We start from the raw sequence: 20016 nt of genomic DNA, 5'->3' as shown, positions 1-20016 counted from the left end.
CGATTCCGTATCACATTGGGTGAGGCAGGTTACCGGAAGGTATAATTGAATTAAAAATCGAAAATAAATATGGGTCCAGTGAGTGGTTGGACTGGCTGGGGATGCGGCGATTGACAGTTAGCAGGCCAGTGCTAACAAGCTAACAGTTAGTAGGCCGGGGCTAAACAAGCTAGCAGTTAGTAGACCGGGGCTAAACAAGCTTGCAGTTAGTAGACCGGGGCAGGATAGCAGTTAGCAGGCCGAATTAGCAAACAAGCAGATGGCAAGGGCTAGAAAGTTAGCCTTTGGGGGACGTCGCGATGGTGTGTATAGAGGCCCATTATCAGTAACCATCACTCCTGTGATCCAATGGAACATTGTGTGAGCTAATCCAAGTTTATCATTCTAAAAGGCTAATTGATCATTAGAAAACCCTTTTGCAATTATGTTAGCACAGCTGAAAACTGTTGTTCTGATTAAAGAAGCAATAAAACTGGCCTTCTTTAGACTAGTTGAGTATCTGGAGCATCAGTATTTGTGGGTTCGATTATAGGCTCAAAATGGCCAGAAACAAATATGTTTTTCTTCTGAAACTCGTCAGTCTATTCTTGTTCTGAGAAATGAATGCTATAGCATGCCCCTGGTAAATCTCAGGCCACAGACAAATTCCTTTGTCCTGTTACTATGGAGAACCAGCCTCAGAACATTAAACATGAAATAAAGGGACTTTGGAACAATGGTTTCCGTCAGCCACAATGGTGGTCATGACGATAGATGGAATATGAAAATGTATGTCATTTTTGTTTTGTTATTAGAGGTTAATAGATGACGTTATTACGAAAACATTGTAACGTGAAGAGTTTTCCTAGTATTTGTTTGATGTATATACATTGTACGTTGTGTGGAAAATGTCCAAATCAAAGGGAATGCTTTGATAAAGATGACATGTGAAGTTAGTTGTCTAAAATTGGATTTGAGTAAAACCTAGACCTTGCTCTTAACTTGGTACGCCCAGAGAATTGCCCTAAAGGCGGTTACGCCCACTTCTGACACGGGGGGATAATACCTGTGAGTAAAGAATTTACAGATAAGACTAAGTGACCCCAGCTGCAGCCAAGATCTAGAAAGTCAACAAACCTAAAACGCAAGTTTGAAGACAAAGAAATATTTTTCTACCCAAGCTACGGATAAGTAGCTGTGTCTAAGCGGGTGAATTCAAGTTGAACCACCTAGCCTCCATCTCCCATCGATTTGTGGTATCTACAATGTCACATTCCTAAGTTGTGAGCTCTGAGCTACAGAGCTGTCTGTCCTCAGAAGAGCCCTTCCAGAACAAGGGTGGGGGAACAGACTCCTAAGCCAAAAGGACCCTGACATCAGGAGGACGACCAGAGAGGTGCACTGGAGAAGTGAGTCATTGAGCAGCCTGAACGGGCCACGCTGAGAATCCACAGAGAACTTCCCCACATAATTACATCATTATATTCTGACCCATAAGAGTGGCAGTTTGGGCTAGGGTTAGAATAGCATAGCTAACAAATTCACCCAAATGTATATTTCTCTCCTCCCTCTCTCTTTGAAATCCCCATTTTGGGTAACACGCGCCATAGTGTGTTGGCCCGTTATACTAAGTTCTAATCAACAGCCTATAATGTGTTTTGTCTATGTGTATCTTATCTTTCTAGTAAATAAATATTCGACTAAGATTGGTGTGGTACGAACTCATTGGTGAGACCCGGTCCGTGCAGATTCACGGACTATACGACGTTCAGAACGAGATTGTAGAGGTAACTGGTTAATTAGAGGCTGTTGTAAAATCGATATTCTTTGAGTTCATTTGGGAAATAGAAACTCAATAAAAACTAGTTTTCCCATGGTGCCCCAGGTAAAAAAAATTTTTTTTTTTTTTTTTTTTCACCTTTATTTAACCAGGTAGGCCAGTTGAGAACAAGTTCTCATTTGCAACTGCGACCTGGCCAAGATAAAGCATAGCAGTGTGAGCAGACAACACAGAGTTACACATGGAATAAACAATTAACAAGTCAATAACACAGTAGAAAACAAAGGGGGGAGTCTATATACAATGTGTGCAAAAGGCACGAGGAGGTAGGCGAATAATTACAATTTTGCAGATTAACACTGGAGTGATAAATGATCAGATGGTCATGTACAGGTAGAGATATTGGTGTGCAAAAGAGCAAGTAAATAAATAAAAACAGTATGGGGATGAGGTAGGTGAAAATGGGTGGGCTATTTACCAATAGACTATGTACAGCAGCAGCGATCGGTTAGCTGCTCAGATAGCTGATGTTTGAAGTTGGTGAGGGAGATAAAAGTCTCCAACTTCAGCGATTTTGCAATTCGTTCCAGTCACAGGCAGCAGAGTACTGGAACGAAAGGCGGCCAAATGAGGTGTTGGCTTTAGGGATGATCAGTGAGATACACCTGCTGGAGCGCGTGCTACGGATGGGTGTTGCCATCGTGACCAGTGAACTGAGATAAGGCGGAGCTTTACCTAGCATGGACTTGTAGATGACCTGGAGCCAGTGGGTCTGGCGACGAGCATAGTGGTAATGAGTTACTAATTGATTAACTTATTAACAGTTAATCACACAAATAGAAACTTTTAATCATTCGATGAACAACAGTCGTCACATTAACTAATACAACGTCACTGTAACGGTTTTCTTGAGGTGAAGGAGAGGCGGAACAAAACGCAGCATAGTGGTTATTCATGGTACTTTAATAAAGACACTATACATGAATAAACTAACAAAACAAGAAATGTGCAAAACCAAAACAGCCCTATCTGGTGCAAACACAGAGACAGGAACAATCACCCACAAAACCCAACACCAAACAGGCTACCTAAATATGGTTCCCAATCAGAGACAATGACTAACCCCTGCCTCTGATTGAGAACCATATCAGGCCAAACATAGAAATAGACAAACTAGACATGTAACATAGAATGCCCACTCAGATCACACCCTGACCAAACAAAACATAGAAACATACAAAGCAAACTATGGTCAGGGTGTGACAGTCACGACACGTCTACTTTCTTGTTACACGTCATAGCTCATCTTATTCACCAGATTTTGGACTGTATGAAGTTCAAAATGCTATTGAGAGCATGATGTGCCTTAATGCAGAACTATGTTTGGATTACTACCCACTTTCTGCATATGCTTTCTGTAGAACAAGAGTAATTTCAATGAAACATAGCATAGTAGATGCTGAATAGGAAATAGAAGTGGTAGAAGTAGACAGTTCAAATAATACAAGTTTGTACAAAAATAGTTATATCGAGACCATGTGAAAACGTTGTATTAAACGGTAGTCTTTTTTATCTTTAGTAGACATGGATGATCAAGATAGTGCTCTTGCATCATTTTTATATTATGTGCTGCCAAACTCATGTGGACATCAGTCAGTGCTGAATTCTCTTAAGACATTGGGTGTGGAAGAGCTGGATGAAATGAGTATGTCCAGGAGGCAGATCTTCCCCATGACCTGAGGCCAGTAGAAGCAAGGAAGCTTATAGCCCAAGTGAACGCTAAATATGAGTGTATCAGTTTATAACGTAAAGAACTTGTGATAACTGTCATTAAAACATGGTATTGTCAATATGTAAAATGTGTTAAGCATGGTGAGAAAATTAGAACATGGTACACAGCTTGATTCCCAGCCTCTTATTTTTATCCAAGGTGAAAAGGATAGTACTGAAAGGAATGATCCAACACCCAGAAGTGTGTCTGGTTGTCCCCAAACACCCCGCAGCAAGGATTGCTACTTTTTTATACGTAAGTACTGTGGCAAAGAAGGGGGTCGAGTGATAAGTGGCAGATATGTGAGAGCAGAACTAATAAATGGGCTCTGCCCGATCACTAAAATGGCCACCCCTGTCGGAACTACAGATCACAAAATGGCCGACCGCCAAAACTACAAGTCCCAGAAGCAAGGGGAACCCTCAGAAGGTGGAGCCGACCCACAGATAAAGGGTCAAGAAAAACCAGGAAGAAGGAGAGAGAGTGCTGGAAGGAGCTATGAACAATACAGAAAGAGACTATAGAGATTGGCTGGATTTACTGTGTATGAGCTGGATTGTTTTGGACTTACCTGTTGGCGTTTGGACCTGGACCTACCGAGAAACCGATTCGTGTACCGAACCCTGCTATCCTTGACCTCGCCTACGGCCTGGGTGGACCAGGACGGAGAAACAAACGCACAGGTACTGTCCTGTTCGAAAGAACTCTCATTCTTGGGTGATTTGGTGACAGTTTACCACTTAGTTTGTGACAAACGCTCCTAACCTTGAAGAGGTTTGCCACAGTACATAAGAAAATGCTAAACGGGCTATACATTTACTGTGTAAAAAGTGCATATACACCCAGAACTTAAATGGGCTCTGATTATGACGATAGGATTGACAAGAAAATATTTTCAAGGTGGGTGTCAGGTAATATTAGTCGAATTCAAATAGTTCAAATCATAACCTTTGGAAAGCTTTTCGAGCTATACTACCGATGATGTCAATCTACACAGACATTAGAAAGGTCTCATCTTGGCTCAGTTTCTCAGACTCTGATTTAGCCCAGTTTAGCCCTCCTATTCATGGTGTCAAATGTAGTTTTATGGCTTTTATCAAATGTTTTATATCATAATAATTATCATTTAAGCAAGCAGACATTTTGTAGCAAGATGTAGATGTTACAATGGGAGTTATGTTTGGATTAGAAACTCAGTGATGATAATGTATGTGGTGTCAGGGAGTAAAATGTGGAGTTAAGAGAGCACCAAATGTGTTTGTGCGCATTCTCTAGCCCCAGTAGATGGACAGCAGTGGACTGGCACTTTAGTTTTGTAATTCCTTGGAATCTAATGCCATCTGAGGTTACAAGAAACCTGGAGAACAAGGAGCGCCCAAATGGAAGGGAGTGATGAAGTTATTTGCCTGATTGTAGGTGAAATTCTTACTGTTGGTCCAATGCCAGCAAATAAGCATTTGAGTGAGGTAGAAAGATGGTGCTGACTCATCCTAAGGCATTCCAAGATGTTATTGAAGGTGAAATTGTTGGTAGTGGACACGACTCCTTCACTAAGCAGGTGCAGAGCCGAGTTGATAACTTTAAGCGAGGGAACACCCCCCTATCCCTAAGAAGACAGTCAAGTGAGTCTGAGGATCCAGCATCCAAGAGAATATGCCTGGATGTTTATGGCTGTATCAACTGGCGACCAGGACAGCTACCAGCCAATGAAATGTACACAAGAAGAACTAAAGAAGATGTACAAAAACAGAAGCAAGGACAACAAGAGTATTGAAAAGAAAGTGGCAGCAACATTCTACTCCCAGAGGAAAGACATAATTTTTGGTATGGAGTCCTCTGACATTGCCCAAGAATGGCCATATCTACACGAGACCCCTGGCATCAAGACTCATTTTAGAGAACTAACTGGTGTTGATCTCAATGAAGAGCAAGAGAAAGCCATAGCGAGCAAATGTGTAAGAATTGTGTCTTACTTCAAATCTCTCTCGTGAGTGGAGGAGCAAGATTGACAGTTTCTATATCTGACATTGTCTTGGCAAAGAGAAGCCAGAAGCCAACCTACCTGGGTCTGTTTTGCTGCTACTTAACTTCTTCAATGAAGAAGAGAACAAGATGTTCCTCAACGTTGATGAAACTTGCCTTCCATCGGAAATTGACAGTACAAAGCTGCCAAGCACACCATGCATCGTTGTTTGTGGTAAGACATATTTTGCATTTCCACTTTACATACCCAAGCGAAATCAGCAGTTTTCCTAAAGTGTATTATTTTGGAACCACGTACGTTTTATTTTAGTACACTGAATAGCATTAAAAGCTATTTTAAATTGGAAAACGTAGTTTGATTACCAAGATTCTAATCTTTTGAAGGGTGTAAGACACTTGCAGTTTCAAAAATGTTTAATGTTACGACGTTGTATTTTTAGTTGTCACTCTGAAATTTCACCTCATGTTCATCCCTGTACAGGGATCGCAGCCATAAGAGGTTTTAAAGAAGAAGTTACAGGTCTGTGAGAGCCAGAAATCTTGCTTGTTTGTAGGTGACCAAATACTTATTTTCCACCATAATTTGCAAATAAATTCATTACAAATCCTACAATGTGATTTTTCTGGATTTTTTTTTTCTCATTTTGTCTGTCATAGTTGAAGTGTACCTATGATAAATTACCGGCGCCTCATCTTTTTAAGTGGGAGAACTTGCACAATTGGTGGCTGACTAAATACTTTTTTGCCCCACTGTATGTGTAAGTGTGTTCAAAATAAACCAACTTATTTTATACTTCAGTATACTTATAATACAGGATTGAAATAGAATTTTAATACACTTCAAATATATTCTTAATTTAAACTAATAGCTTATTTTAAGTGTACCGAAATACTATTTGTAATCTTCTATTAAAAGTATTGTGATCTGTCTTCCATAACAATAAAGCAGGACAAGTGGAAAAGGATCGAGACAAAAAGAACCAAGGGCAATTTTAAAGTGGTTTAAATTAAATAAACAAGGTGTTGAATTTCCAAATAAGCAAGTCGACTTCTCTCTAACCATTAAGGGAAATAAAATAAACAGTAAACCAACATGCACTCTAAGGAACAAAAAGGAGACTTAACAAAAGCTATACTGATGAATAGGAGGAGAAGAGTTCGACTCCAGTCAGGTTGTTGTGTGAGGCCCGAAGCTTCAAACGTCATTAGGCATGTGGTGTTGTAACTTTGATATCAAGCTTCTGGTTTACTGCATTGAATTGGTAGCTCTTTGAAAACTGAACTGGGCATCAAAGCTTGTTTTTTTAATATTCTTCCCATCACTACGTATTACTATTTAAATAGCATTCTAATGTACAACTTAAGGGGTTCCAAAATAATACAAGTATACAGCTTTTTTTCACTTGGGTAACAATGTGTCAGACCTGTGTGAGGGAGATAGAATAGGAGTTTGAGGGAGATGAAGTGGGCGAGGTTGCAGGAGGTAAAGAGAGGGAAGAGTTTGAATGGAAGACAAACAGTGGTAAAACATTTCACCCATTGTCTGTTATTACCATAGGGAGTTCTCCTCTGACTGAAAACGTCATGGTTTCTGTGGACCAGATCATCCTGAATGGCATTATGCCCTGGTAATGATGTTTGTGGCATATTATTTCTTTAGTATAAATTACCCCTCTGACCTGGCAGCAACATTGGAGTTCCTGCAGAAGTATGAATTCATCCCTTTTATTACCCACTATTTCATTTGAAGTGACTGACTGTATATTTCTTCCAGAATGTATTTGTAGCACTTGGGAAAGTGGCATGTAATGTTATATTGCGCACCTATTGCAATAGACATGACTTTCTTTGCACACGTTATAACTAACTCTAGTCTGGTGTTTTCATCTAGGATGCCTTATTGTTAACTACAACTTTCAAAACAGAACCACACCAGTCCACTTATTGGCCAAAAGACATGTAGCATTTCAGGATAAACTTTCTATGCACCCAATATACTTTCTTGTGAAAAAACATTGTGAAACATTGTCGTTCCAATGTTACTTTAACTGTATAATAGACATTTTCTAATACTACATTGTAAGCATTCTAAATTAGATAAATAGATTTTTGCAGGTACATTTGTTTGTCCACAAATCAAATTATTGAATCTGAAGGGGTAGAGGACCACTGCTAGTGATTAAGAATGGCGGACACAATAGAATAGAATGACATTATTTATGTTATTTCATCCAACATAGGTGCCTATTCAAGATCAACCCGGATAAGGGGTCCAACGTGGAGAAGAATTTAAGAAAGCAGCATGCAATCAATGCAAAATGTATTTCTCTGATCTCAAACATTGCAGACAATGAATGGAGGGAAGTAGCCTTGCGCACGCACACATACAGGCACTTAAATCCACCGACTGCAGCACACAGTCAAGAAACAGGCAGATGATAAAAAAAACACTTGACAAAATGTTAGAACTGAATGTTTTTACATTAGCATGTTGTAAGTTGCTTTTAAGTGAATGTTTGACACAGTATATGTAAAGTTTGAGATCAATAAATGTTTTTTCACTAGGATAAATATACCTTGTCCTACACACATCTCCCATCCACCCCCCATATAGTTGTGGGTTAGGATGACAGAATAATAACTGGACCTAAATTTTATAACCAATGTCAAAATACTGATAATTTTTTGTTAAAAAAAATAAACGTGCTTGTCCTCTTGCTCAGTTGTGCACCGGGGCCTCCCACTCCTCTTTTTATTCTGGTTTGAGCCAGTTTGCGTTGTACGGCTGCTAGAATCCTGACTAGAACCAAAAAATGTGATCATATTACTCCAGTGCTAGTCTCTCTACACTGGCTTCCTGTCAAAGCAAGGGCTGATTTCAAGGTTTTACTGCTAACCTACAAAGCATTACATGGGCTTGCTCTGATTTGGTCCTGCCGTACATGTACGCTACGGTCACAAGACGCAGGCCTCCTAATTGTCCCTAGAATTTCTAAGCAAACAGCTGGAGGCAGGGCTTTCTCCTATAGAGCTCCATTTTTATGGAACGGTCTGCCTAACCATGTCAGAGACGCAAACTCGGTGTCAACCTTTAAGTCTTTACTGAAGACTCATCTCTTCAGTGGGTCATATGATTGAGTGTAGTCTGGCCCAGGAGTGGGAAGGTGAACAGAAAGGCTCTGGAGCAACGAACCGCCCTTGCTGTCTCTGCCTGGCCGGTTCCCCTCTTTCCACTGGGATTCTCTGCCTCTAACCCTATTACAGGGGCTTAGTCACTGGCTTGCTGGGGCTCTCTCATTCCGTCCCTGGAAGGGGTGCGTCACCTGAGTGGGTTGATTCACTGATGTGGTCATCCTGTCTGGGTTGGCGCCCCCCCTTGGGTTGTGACGTGGCGGAGATCTTTGTGGGCTATACTCAGCCTTGGCTCAGGATGGTAAGTTGGTGGTTGAAGATATCCCTCTAGTGGTGTGGGGGCTGTGCTTTGGCAAAGTGGGTGGGGTTATATCCTTCCTGTTTGGCCCTGTCCGGGGGTGTCCTCGGATGGGGCCACAGTGTCTCCTGACCCCTCCTGTCTCAGCCTCCAGTATTTATGCTGCAGTAGTTTGTGTCGGGGGGGCTAGGGTCAGTTTGTTATATCTGGAGTACTATGTCCTATTCAGTGTCCTGTGTGCATTCTCTAATTCTCTCCTTCTCTCTTTCTTTCTCTCTCTCGGAGGACCTGAGCCCTAGGACCATGCCCCAGGACTACCTGACATGATGACTCCTTGCTGTCCCCAGTCCACCTGGCCGTGCTGCTGCTCCAGTTTCAACTGTTCTGCCTTATTATTATTCGACCATGCTGGTCATTTATGAACATTTGAACATCTTGGCCATGTTCTGTTATAATCTCCACCCGGCACAGCCAGAAGAGGACTGGCCACCCCACATAGCCTGGTTCCTCTCTAGGTTTCTTCCTAGGTTTTGGCCTTTTCTAGGGAGTTTTTCCTAGCCACCGTGCTTCTACACCTGCATTGCTTGCCGTTTGGGGTTTTAGGCTGGGTTTCTGTACAGCACTTTGAGATATCAGCTGATGTACGAAGGGCTATATAAATAAATTTGATTTGGTTCTGTGAAGGGAGTAGTACACAGTTGTACGAGATCTTCAGTTATTTTTATTTTTTTATTTTTTACAATTTATAGCATGGCATAGCCTTCATTTCTCAGAGCAAGAATGGACTGAAGTTTCAGAAGAAAGTTCTTTGTTTCTGGTCATTTTGAGCCTGTAATCGAACCCACAAATGTTGATGCTCCAGATACCCAACTAGTCTAAAGAAGGCCAGTTTTATTGCTTCTTTAATATCAGGACAACAGTTTTCAGCTGTGCTAACATAATTGCAAAAGGGTTTTCTTACAATAGTTATTTACAACATCAACAATGTTGTCATGAAGTTGCCCTCTTTGGGTACAGTGAGCACCATCCCCCGCTCTCTGCTCTTAAAACCAGACTGCTGTGGTCAGAGAGAGGTCGTAAATTCCCGAGGAGAGGATCTCCTCATGGCCACACAGTATAGAGAGAGTGAGTTTTCATAGAGAACAAAGGAATTTCTTCCACCTCACAGAACTTGAGGTCCGAACAACATTTACGTTCCAGAGAAGGTATTAAAGATCGGTGAAGAATCCAGCAACAAACTGGTCCATTTGTACAACTTGGGGAAGCTCATGGGAGACGGTGCGGCCACATTACCATAACGCTGTTTATATAATAGCCCCAGATATTAGGTTTACATCTAATTGTTGTATAAGATGAATGAGTGAGGATGATACTGTTTGTAAAATTGGGTAATGTGATTTTGGACTGTTTAATGAAGGAAACTCCAATTCCCTTTTGAGTTGAACTAAATCAGAGGACTGCGCATGAGCCCAGTTAGGGTCAGGCATCCTGGAACAGCCCCTTTTCTGCAACTCCTGAATAAAACTCCAACTTTGAGAAACAATCAGTTGACCGTGTTTTTCTCCATTACTAGGGGACAAAGGTTGCAGACCATTGCTGAATCTTTTAACCATACCACGTGGATCAACTCTTAGACTATCGATACCGACAGAATAAGAACAAGTCTTTGATATTAATTACTAGTCTGCAGCCAGGAATTCGGTATCATTGAACGCGAAGAATGACAACCGCCGAAACATTCATTCTATAACGAATGAATGTCACTCTGAACAATCCATCCTAACCATGACACACACACAGAGAGACAGAGACAGACAGAGAGACAGACAGAGACAGAGACGGGAGAGACGGGGGACGGAAACACTCCAACAGAAACTAACTTTTCAAGATGACACACTGAGTGTAAAAATATATATTGATTGCATATGTTCCCGAATGAGTGAGTGTTCATGTGCAAAGGATTAGCATTTCAATTGTTATAATTATCAACTCTGTAGTGACTTCTCAGCTGACCCCCCACTCCCCCTATTGTCCACCAAGCCACGATGCCAGTTTAGCCCACTAGGTCAAATTCTCCCATCATTTCTTGTAACCATATTTACTTTGTTTGTGTGTGCACTTCTGTGATTGTTTAGTTAGTTAATGAATAAATGATTTAAGACAATTGATGTATGGATGACTCATAGTGAAGACTGGGTTCGTGCAGATATCCAACAATTTACCATGTTTGGAATGAGACTAACGTGAGGTAAAGTAAATAATTCATTAATTCGAAGACTAATTGATCAGATATAAAATATCTGAAAAGTTATTAGGAAATTATAACTTTGTAATCTGAATATTTTCCTTGGTGCCCCGACTTCCTAGTTAATTACAGTTACATGATTAAATCAGTTTAATCGCGTAATACTAATTAAAGGATCTTTGATAAATACTAAAAGTCTTTATTTAATGATAGTAAAGACACGACAATGTCTACATTGTATTTCTGATCAATTTGATATTATTTCAATGGACAAAAAAATGTGCTCCTCTTTAAAAAACAAGGACATTTCTAAGGGACCCCAAACTTTTGAACGGTAGTGTATATTCAGAGTAGGTTTTTGTAATATTATGACAATTATGTTTTTTAGCTATATTTTGGCATCAAATCAGGAGTCATTTCTGGGTTTAAGCTGTCTAATTCTCTACTTTCACAACTCATAACAGTTAAATTGACAGTAGTTTTTTGTAAAATTATGATTATAATCTGTGTTCTACCTGTATTTTGTCATCAATTAAGGAGTTATTTATGCTTTTTAGCTAGCCAATTATTTATTTTCGCAATCAATGCCAGGCTACCTGTGGCAACAGGTAGCCTAGTGGTTATAGCGTTGGACTACTAACCGAAAAGTTGCAAGATTGAATCCCTGAGCTGACAAGGTAAATAAATCTGTTCTACAAGGCAGTTTACCCACTGTTCCTAGGCTGTCATAGAAAATAATAATTTGTTCTTAACTGACTTGCCTAGTTAAATTAAATAAAAAGGTTAAAAAAATAAATTAAAAAAGATTCCAGGTAAAAAAAATAGGGGTTAATGTTGTAAAATTGCAGTAATATACTTTATTTGATGTATGGTAAACTGGGGCAAACTACCTGCCCTCCAGGACACCTACACCACCCGATGTCACAGGAAGGCCATAAAGATCAAGGACAACAACCACCCGAGCCACTGCCTGTTCACCCCGCTATCATCCAGAAGGCGCGGTCAGTACAGGTGCATCAAAGCTGGGACCGAGAGACTGAAAAACAGTTTCTATCTCAAGGCCATCAGACTGTTAAACAGCCACCACTAACATTGAGTGGCTGCTGCCAACACACTGACTCAACTCCAGCCACTTTAATAATGGGAATTGATGGGAAATTATGTAAAATATATCACTAGCCACTTTAAACAATGCTACCTAATATGTTTACATACCCTACATTATTCATCTCATATGTATATGTATATACTGTACTCTATATCATCTACTGCATCTTTATGTAATACATGTATCACTAGCCACTTTAACTATGCCACTTTGCTTACATACTCATCTCATATGTATATACTCAATACCATACCACCTGCACTCAATACCATCTACTGTATCTTGCCTATGCTGCTCTGTACCATCACTCACTCATATCTTTATGTACATATTCTTTATCCCCTTACACTTGTGTCTATAAGGTAGTAGTTTTGGAATTGTTAGCTAGATTACTTGTTGGTTATTACTGCATTGTCGGAACTAGAAGCACAAGCATTTCGCTACACTCGCATTAACATCTGCTAACCATGTGTATGTGACAAATCAAATTGATTTGATTTGATTTAAATCACAGTTTATGTACATTTTTTTTGTCTGTAGTTTTACAGTCTATTTCTAGCACCCGTGCTGCCAGACCTTTACCGTAAACTAACAGGATTTTCCTTTATAGTGTGGTTCACTGTTTGATTCACTGTTCCGGGGCTAAACTGGGAAAAATATTCTCTGATTTTTATCCTACTTGTGTTCGACGTAAAACGGAACCAGCCACACTGTTTCACATGTTTTGGAACTGTCATAAACTGTCGGGTTTCTGGGAATTAATATTGAAATGTTTCTCTGATATATATGGCACTGTTATAGATCTGTCTCCCCTTACAGACGTTTTTGGAGTACTGCCCATTGGTACCCCCCTGTTAAGAATTCAGTCAGACACTGTTGCTTATACAAACAACTCTTTTAGGTAGACAGCTAATACTCCATAACTGGAAAATGGTAGTTCCCCTATCGTATACTTATTGGGTGGGAGATGTGTTGTGCTCTCTGAAATTAGAAAATTGTATTCAATACACGTGGGAACACCAAACTGTTTTATGATACTTGGGCTCCATTCCAGTCTTTGAACATTCCAACCTCTGATGGCATTCTTATTAAAACAAAACTAAGTCTGAATTGACACTCCTGTGACTTACTGGCTGGAGGAGCATTTCTTTGTGGGTCTTTTGGGAGGACATTGTGGTTGGTGATGTGCTTATTGAATCAGACTTGTGGATGCCTTATAGGGCGTGACAGGTATCATTATAGTATTCCTTTTTTTTCTTCCTCTAGTTGAGTATATTATTTATATAGTTTATTGTGCAGTCTTATTATGTGTGTAAAACTGAATAAACAGAGTTGCTTCAAGTTCCTTGGTGTCCACATCACCAACAAACTAACATGGTCAAAGCACAACAAGACTGTCACGCCCTGGCCTTAGTTATCTTTGTTTTCGTTATTATTTTGGTTAGGTCAGGGGGTGACATGGGGGATTTATGTGCTCTATCTTGTCTAGGGGTTTTGTATGTTTATGGGGCTGTTTCCTTTCTAGGTAGTTTTGTATGTTTATGGGGCTGTTACCTGTCTAGGTAAATTGTATGTCTATGGTTGCCTTGATTGGTTCTCAATTAGAGGCAGCGGTCTATCGTTGTCTCTGATTGGGAACCATATTTAGGCAGCCATATTCTTTGGGTATTTTGTGGGTGATTTTTTCCTGTGTCAGTATTTGTGCCACACGGGACTGTTTTCGGTTTTCACGTTTCTTGTTTTGTAGTTGTGTTCATGTTTAGTGTCTCTTATTAAAGAACCATGAACTATAACCACGCTGCGTTTTGGTCCTGAAGGGTTGCATCACTGCCTGGTATGGCAAGTGCGTACAGTACATCACCGGGGCCAAGCTTCCTGCTATCCAGGACCTCTATACCAAGCGGTGTCAGAGGAAGGCCCTAAAAACTGTCAAAGACTCCAGCCACCCTAGTCATACTGTTCTCTCTGCTACCGCACAGCAAGCGGTACCGGAGCACCAAGCCTAGGTCCAAGAGGCTTCTAAACAGCTTCTACCCCCAAGCCATAAGACTCCTGAACAACTAATCAAATGGCTACCCAGACTATGTGCCTTGCCACACACACGCTGCTGCTACTCTGTTATGTATGCATAGCCACTTTAATAACTCTACCTACAGTTGAAGTCGGAAGTTAACATACAGCTTAAACTCAGTTTCACAATTGCTGACATTTAATCCTAGTAAATATTCTCTGTCTTAGGTCAGTTAGGATCACCACTTTCTTTTAAGAATGTGAAATGTCAGAATAATAGTGGAGAAAATTAGTTCAGCTTTTATTTATTTTATCACATTCCCAGTGGGTCAGAAGTTTACATAGACTAAATTAGTATTTGGTAGCATTGCCCTTAAACTGTTTAACTTGGGTCAAATGTTTTCGGTAGCCTTCCCAGAATAAGTTTGGTGAATTTTTGCCCATTCCTCCTGACAGAGCTGGTGTAACGGAGTCAGGTTTGTAGGCCTCCTTGCTCGCACACGCTTTTTCAGTTCTGCCCACAAATTTTCTATGGGATTTTCTATAGAAGTATGCTTGGGGTCATTGTCCATTTGGAAGACACATTTGCGACCAAGCTTTAACATGTCTTGAGATAGTGCTTCAATATATCCACAATTTTCCTACCTCATGATGCCATCTATTTAGTGAAGTGCACCAGTCCCTCCTGCAGCAAAGCACCCCCACAACATGATGCTGCCACCCCCGTGCTTCGCGGTTGCGATGGTGTTCTTTGGCTTGCAAACGTCCCCCTTTTTCCTCCAAACATAACTATGGTCATTATGGCCAAACAGTTATATTTTTGTTTCATCAGACCAGAGGACATTTCTCCAAAAAGTACGATCTTTGTCCCCATGTGCAGTTGCAAACCGTAGTCTGGCTTTTTTATGGCTGTGTGGAGCAGTGGCTTCTTCCTTGCTGAGCGGCCTTTCAGGTTATGTCGATAAAGGACTCGTTTTACTGTGGATATAGATACTTTTGTACCTGTTTCCTCCAGCATCTTCACAAGTTCCTTTGCTGTTGTTCTGGGATTGATTTGCACTTTTCGCACCAAAGTGCATTAATCTCTAGGAGACAGAACGCGTCTCCTTCCTGAGCGGTATGACGGCTGCATGGTCCCATGGTGTTTATATTTGTGTACTATTGTTTGTACAGATGAACGTGGTACCTTCAAGCGTTTGGAAATTGCTCCCAAGGATGAACCATCACAGGTACACCTCCAATTGACTCAAATGATGTCAATTAGCCTATCAGAAGCTTCTAAAGCAATGACATCAGTTTCTGTAATTTTACAAGCTGTTTAGAGGCACAGTCAACTTCTGTAAACTTCTGACCCATTGGAAATGTGATAGTGAATTATAAGTGAAATAATCTCTGTTTACAATTGTTGGAAAAATATCTTAAGTAATGCAAATGTCCTAACCAACTTGCCAAAACTATAGTTTGTTAACAATAAATGTGTTGAGTGGTTGAAAAACGAGTTTTAAATAATGACTCCAACCTAAATGTATGTAAACTTTAGACTTCAACTGTACATGTACAGTACATAATCACCTTCGACACAGGTGCCCCCGCACATTGACACAATGACTCTGTACCTGTACCCCCTGTATATAGCCTCACTATTGTTATTTACTGCTGCTCTTTAATTATTTGTTATTCTTCTCATATTTTTTTTAGGTATTTTCTTAAAACTGCATTGTTGGTTAAGGGCTTGTAAAGTAAGCATTTCACTGTAAGGTTGTATTCGGCACATGTGACAAATAAAATGTGATTTGATATTCAACAGCAAAAAAGACTACCCCAAATAGAAGCACTTATGAGCTATGGAATCAAAGCTTCTGTTTGAAATCATCTGAAAGTGTTTTAAAATCAGCAGAAAAAGGGCAGTCAATATTTTCAGGTGATTTTATGTTCCATAAGTCATGTCAAACTACCCCAACAAGTAGCACTTACTGCATTATGTAGGAAAGTCAAAGCTAGTGTTAGGGTACCAATTGTGACCAGTTTGGTAGGGAAAAGGCCACAGTTGGAGATCTCTGGTAAAGGCTACTTACTGCTTACTCCATGATGCCTATCTTTACTGGAGCCCATTCATTTAGTTGGTAGTCCTCCTTGTAGTCCTCCGACTAGTGATTTTCTAACCTGGGACGTGCTCATTTTAAATATTCGGGTACACCAATTGATAGCTGTGCCATTCGCGGCCAAGCCTTTTCCACAATCGATTGTGAAATAAGTATTGGTCTTCATGCTAATGTGAGTATGCAGCTTACGACTGAGGTGTTTGAGGAGTCGTCTTCCACCTTGTCAGCTGATTGTTGACATGAAAAAGGAGTGTTTAGTTTAAAAAAGCACACAACACATGAAAGCAGTTTGTGGTCTTTCTTGGTACTCAAGATCAAATCAAATCCAATTTATTTATATAGCCCTTCGTACATCAGCTGATATCTCAAAGTGCTGTACAGAAACCCAGCCTAAAACCCCAAACAGCAAGCAATGCAGGTGTAGAAGCACGGTGGCTAGGAAAAACTCCCTAGAAAGGCCAAAACCTAGGAAGAAACCTAGAGCGGAACCAGGCTATGTGGGGTGGCCAATCCTCTTCTGGCTGTGCCGGGTGGAGATTATAACAGAACATGGCCAAGATGTTCAAATGTTCATAAATGACCAGCATGGTCGAATAATAATAAGGTAGAACAGTTGAAACTGGAGCAGCAGCACGTTCAGGTGGAAGTTGAAACTGGAGCAGCAGCACGGCCAGGTGGACTGGGGACAGCAAGGAGTCATCATGTCAGGTAGTCCTGGGGCATGGTCCTAGGGCTCAGGTCCTCCGAGAGAGAGAAAGAAAGAGAGAAGGAGAGAATTAGAGAACGCACACTTAGATTCACACAGGACACCGAATAGGACAGGAGAAGTACTCCAGATATACCAAACTGAGCCTAGCCCCCCGACACATAAACTACTGCAGCATAAATACTGGAGGCTGAGACAGGAGGGGTCAGGAGACACTGTGGCCCCATCCGAGGACACCCCCGGACAGGGCCAAACAGGAAGGATATAACCCCACCCACTTTGCCAAAGCACAGCCCCCACACCACTAGAGGGATATCTTCAACCACCAACTTACCATCCTGAGACAAGGCTGAGTATAGCCCACAAAGATCTCCGCCATGGCACAACCCAAGGGGGGGCGCCAACCCAGACAGGATGACCACATCAGTGATTCAACCCACTCAGGTGACGCACCCCTTCCAGGGACGGCATGAGAGAGCCCCAGTAGGCCAGTGACTCAGCCCCTGTAATAGGGTTAGAGGCAGAGAATCCCAGTGGAAAGAGGGGAACCGGCCAGGCAGAGACAGCAAGGGCGGTTCGTTGCTCCAGAGCCTTTCCGTTCACCTTCCCACTCCTGGGCCAGACTACACTCAATCATATGACCCACTGAAGAGATGAGTCTTCAGTAAAGACTTAAAGGTTGACACCGAGTTTGCGTCTCTGACATGGTTAGGCAGACCGTTCCATAAAAATGGAGCTCTATAGGAGAAAGCCCTGCCTCCAGCTGTTTGCTTAGAAATTCTAGGGTCAATTAGGAGGCCTGCGTCTTGTGACCGTAGCGTACGTGTAGGTAGGTATCTGACCAAATCAGAGAGATAGGTAGGAGCAAGCCCATGTAATGCTTTGTAGGTTAGCAGTAAAACCTTGAAATCAGCCCTTGCTTTGACAGGAAGCCAGTGTAGAGAGGCTAGCACTGGAGTAATATGATCAAATTTTTTGGTTCTAGTCAGGATTCTAGCAGCCGTATTTAGCACTAACTGAAGTTTATTTAGTGCTTTATCCGGGTAGCCGGAAAGTAGAGCATTGCAGTAGTCTAACCTAGAAGTGACAAAAGCATGGATTAATTTTTCTGCATCATTTTTGGACAGAAAGTTTCTGATTTTTGCAATGTTACGTAGATGGAAAAAAGCTGTCCTTGAAATGGTCTTGATATGTTCTTCAAAAGAGAGATCAGGGTCCAGAGTAACGCCGAGGTCCTTCACAGTTTTATTTGAGACGACTGTACAACCATTAAGATTAATTGTCAGATTCAACAGATGATCTCTTTGTTTCTTGGGACCTAGAACAAGCATCTCTGTTTTATCCGAGTTTAAAAGTAGAAAGTTTGCAGCCATCCACTTCCTTATGTCTGAAACACATGCTTCTAGCAAGGGATTGTTCTTATTTTCCTCAATTAAGTTAGAAAAATAGGATGATCGAGCAGCAGTAAGGGCTCTTCGGTACTGCACGGTACTGTCTTTCCAAGCTAGTTGGAAGACTTCCAGTTTGGTGTGGCGCCATTTCCGTTCCAATTTTCTGGAAGCTTGCTTCAGAGCTCGGGTATTTTCTGTGTACCAGGGAGCTAGTTTCTTATGAGAAATGTTTTTAGTTTTTAGGGGTGCAACTGCATCTAGGGTATTGCGCAAGGTTAAATTGAGTTCCTCAGTTAGGTGGTTAACTGATTTTTGTCCTCTGGCGGACATCCTAACATCTACCTCCTTGGGTAGACAGAGGGAATCTGGAAGGACATCAAGGAATCTTTGTGTTGTTTGTAAATTTATAGCACGACTTTTGATGTTCCTTGGTTGGGGTCTGAGCAGATTATTTGTTGCAATTGCAAACGTAATAAAATGGTGGTCCGATAGTCCAGGATTATGAGGAAAAACATTAAGATCCACAACATTTATTCCATGGGGCAAAACTAGGTCCAGCGTATGACTGTGACAGTGAGTGGGTCCAGAGACATGTTGGACAAAACCCACTGAGTCGATGATGGCTCCGAAAGCCTTTTGGAGTGGGTCTGTGGACTTTTCCATGTGAATATTAAAATCACCAAAGATTAGAATATTATCTGCTATGACTACAAGGTCCGATAGGAATTCAGGGAACTCAGTGAGGAACGCTGTATATGGCCCAGGAGGCCTGTAAACAGTAGCTATAAAAAGTGATTGAGTAGGCTGCATAGATTTCATGACTAGAAGCTCAAAAGACAAAAACAGCAGTTTTTTTTTTTGTAAATTGAAATTTGCTATCGTAAATGTTAGCAACACCTCCGCCTTTGCGGGATGCACGGGGGATATGGTCACTAGTGTAGCCAGGAGGTGAGGCCTCATTTAACACAGTAAATTCATCAGGCTTAAGCCATGTTTCAGTCAGACCAATCACATCAAGATTATGATCAGTGATTAGTTCATTGACTATAATTGCCTTTGAAGTAAGGGATCTAACATTAAGTAGCCCTATTTTGAGATGTGAGGTATCATAATCTCTTTCAATAATGACAGGAATGGAGGTGGTCTTTATCCTAGTGAGATTGCTAAGGCGAACACCGCCATGCTTAGTTTTGCCCAACCTAGGTCGAGGCACAGACACGGTCTCAATGGTGATAGCTGAGCTGACTACACTGACTGTGCTAGTGGCAGACTCCACTATGCTGGCAGGCTGGCTAACAGCCTGCTGCCTGGCCTGCACCCTATTTTTTATTTATTTTAATTTTATTTATTTAACCTTTATTTAACCAGGTAGGCAAGTTGAGAACAAGTTCTCATTTACAATTGCGACCTGGCCAAGATAAAGCAAAGCAGTTCGACAGATACAACGACACAGAGTTACACATGGAGTAAAACAAACATACAGTCAATAATACAGTATAAACAAGTCTATA

This window comes from Oncorhynchus tshawytscha, linkage group LG24, assembly GCF_018296145.1.
Source record: "Oncorhynchus tshawytscha isolate Ot180627B linkage group LG24, Otsh_v2.0, whole genome shotgun sequence".
NCBI lineage: Eukaryota > Metazoa > Chordata > Actinopteri > Salmoniformes > Salmonidae > Oncorhynchus > Oncorhynchus tshawytscha.
The sequence above is the reverse complement of the archived record's forward strand: the minus strand, read 5'-3'. Positions refer to the sequence as shown.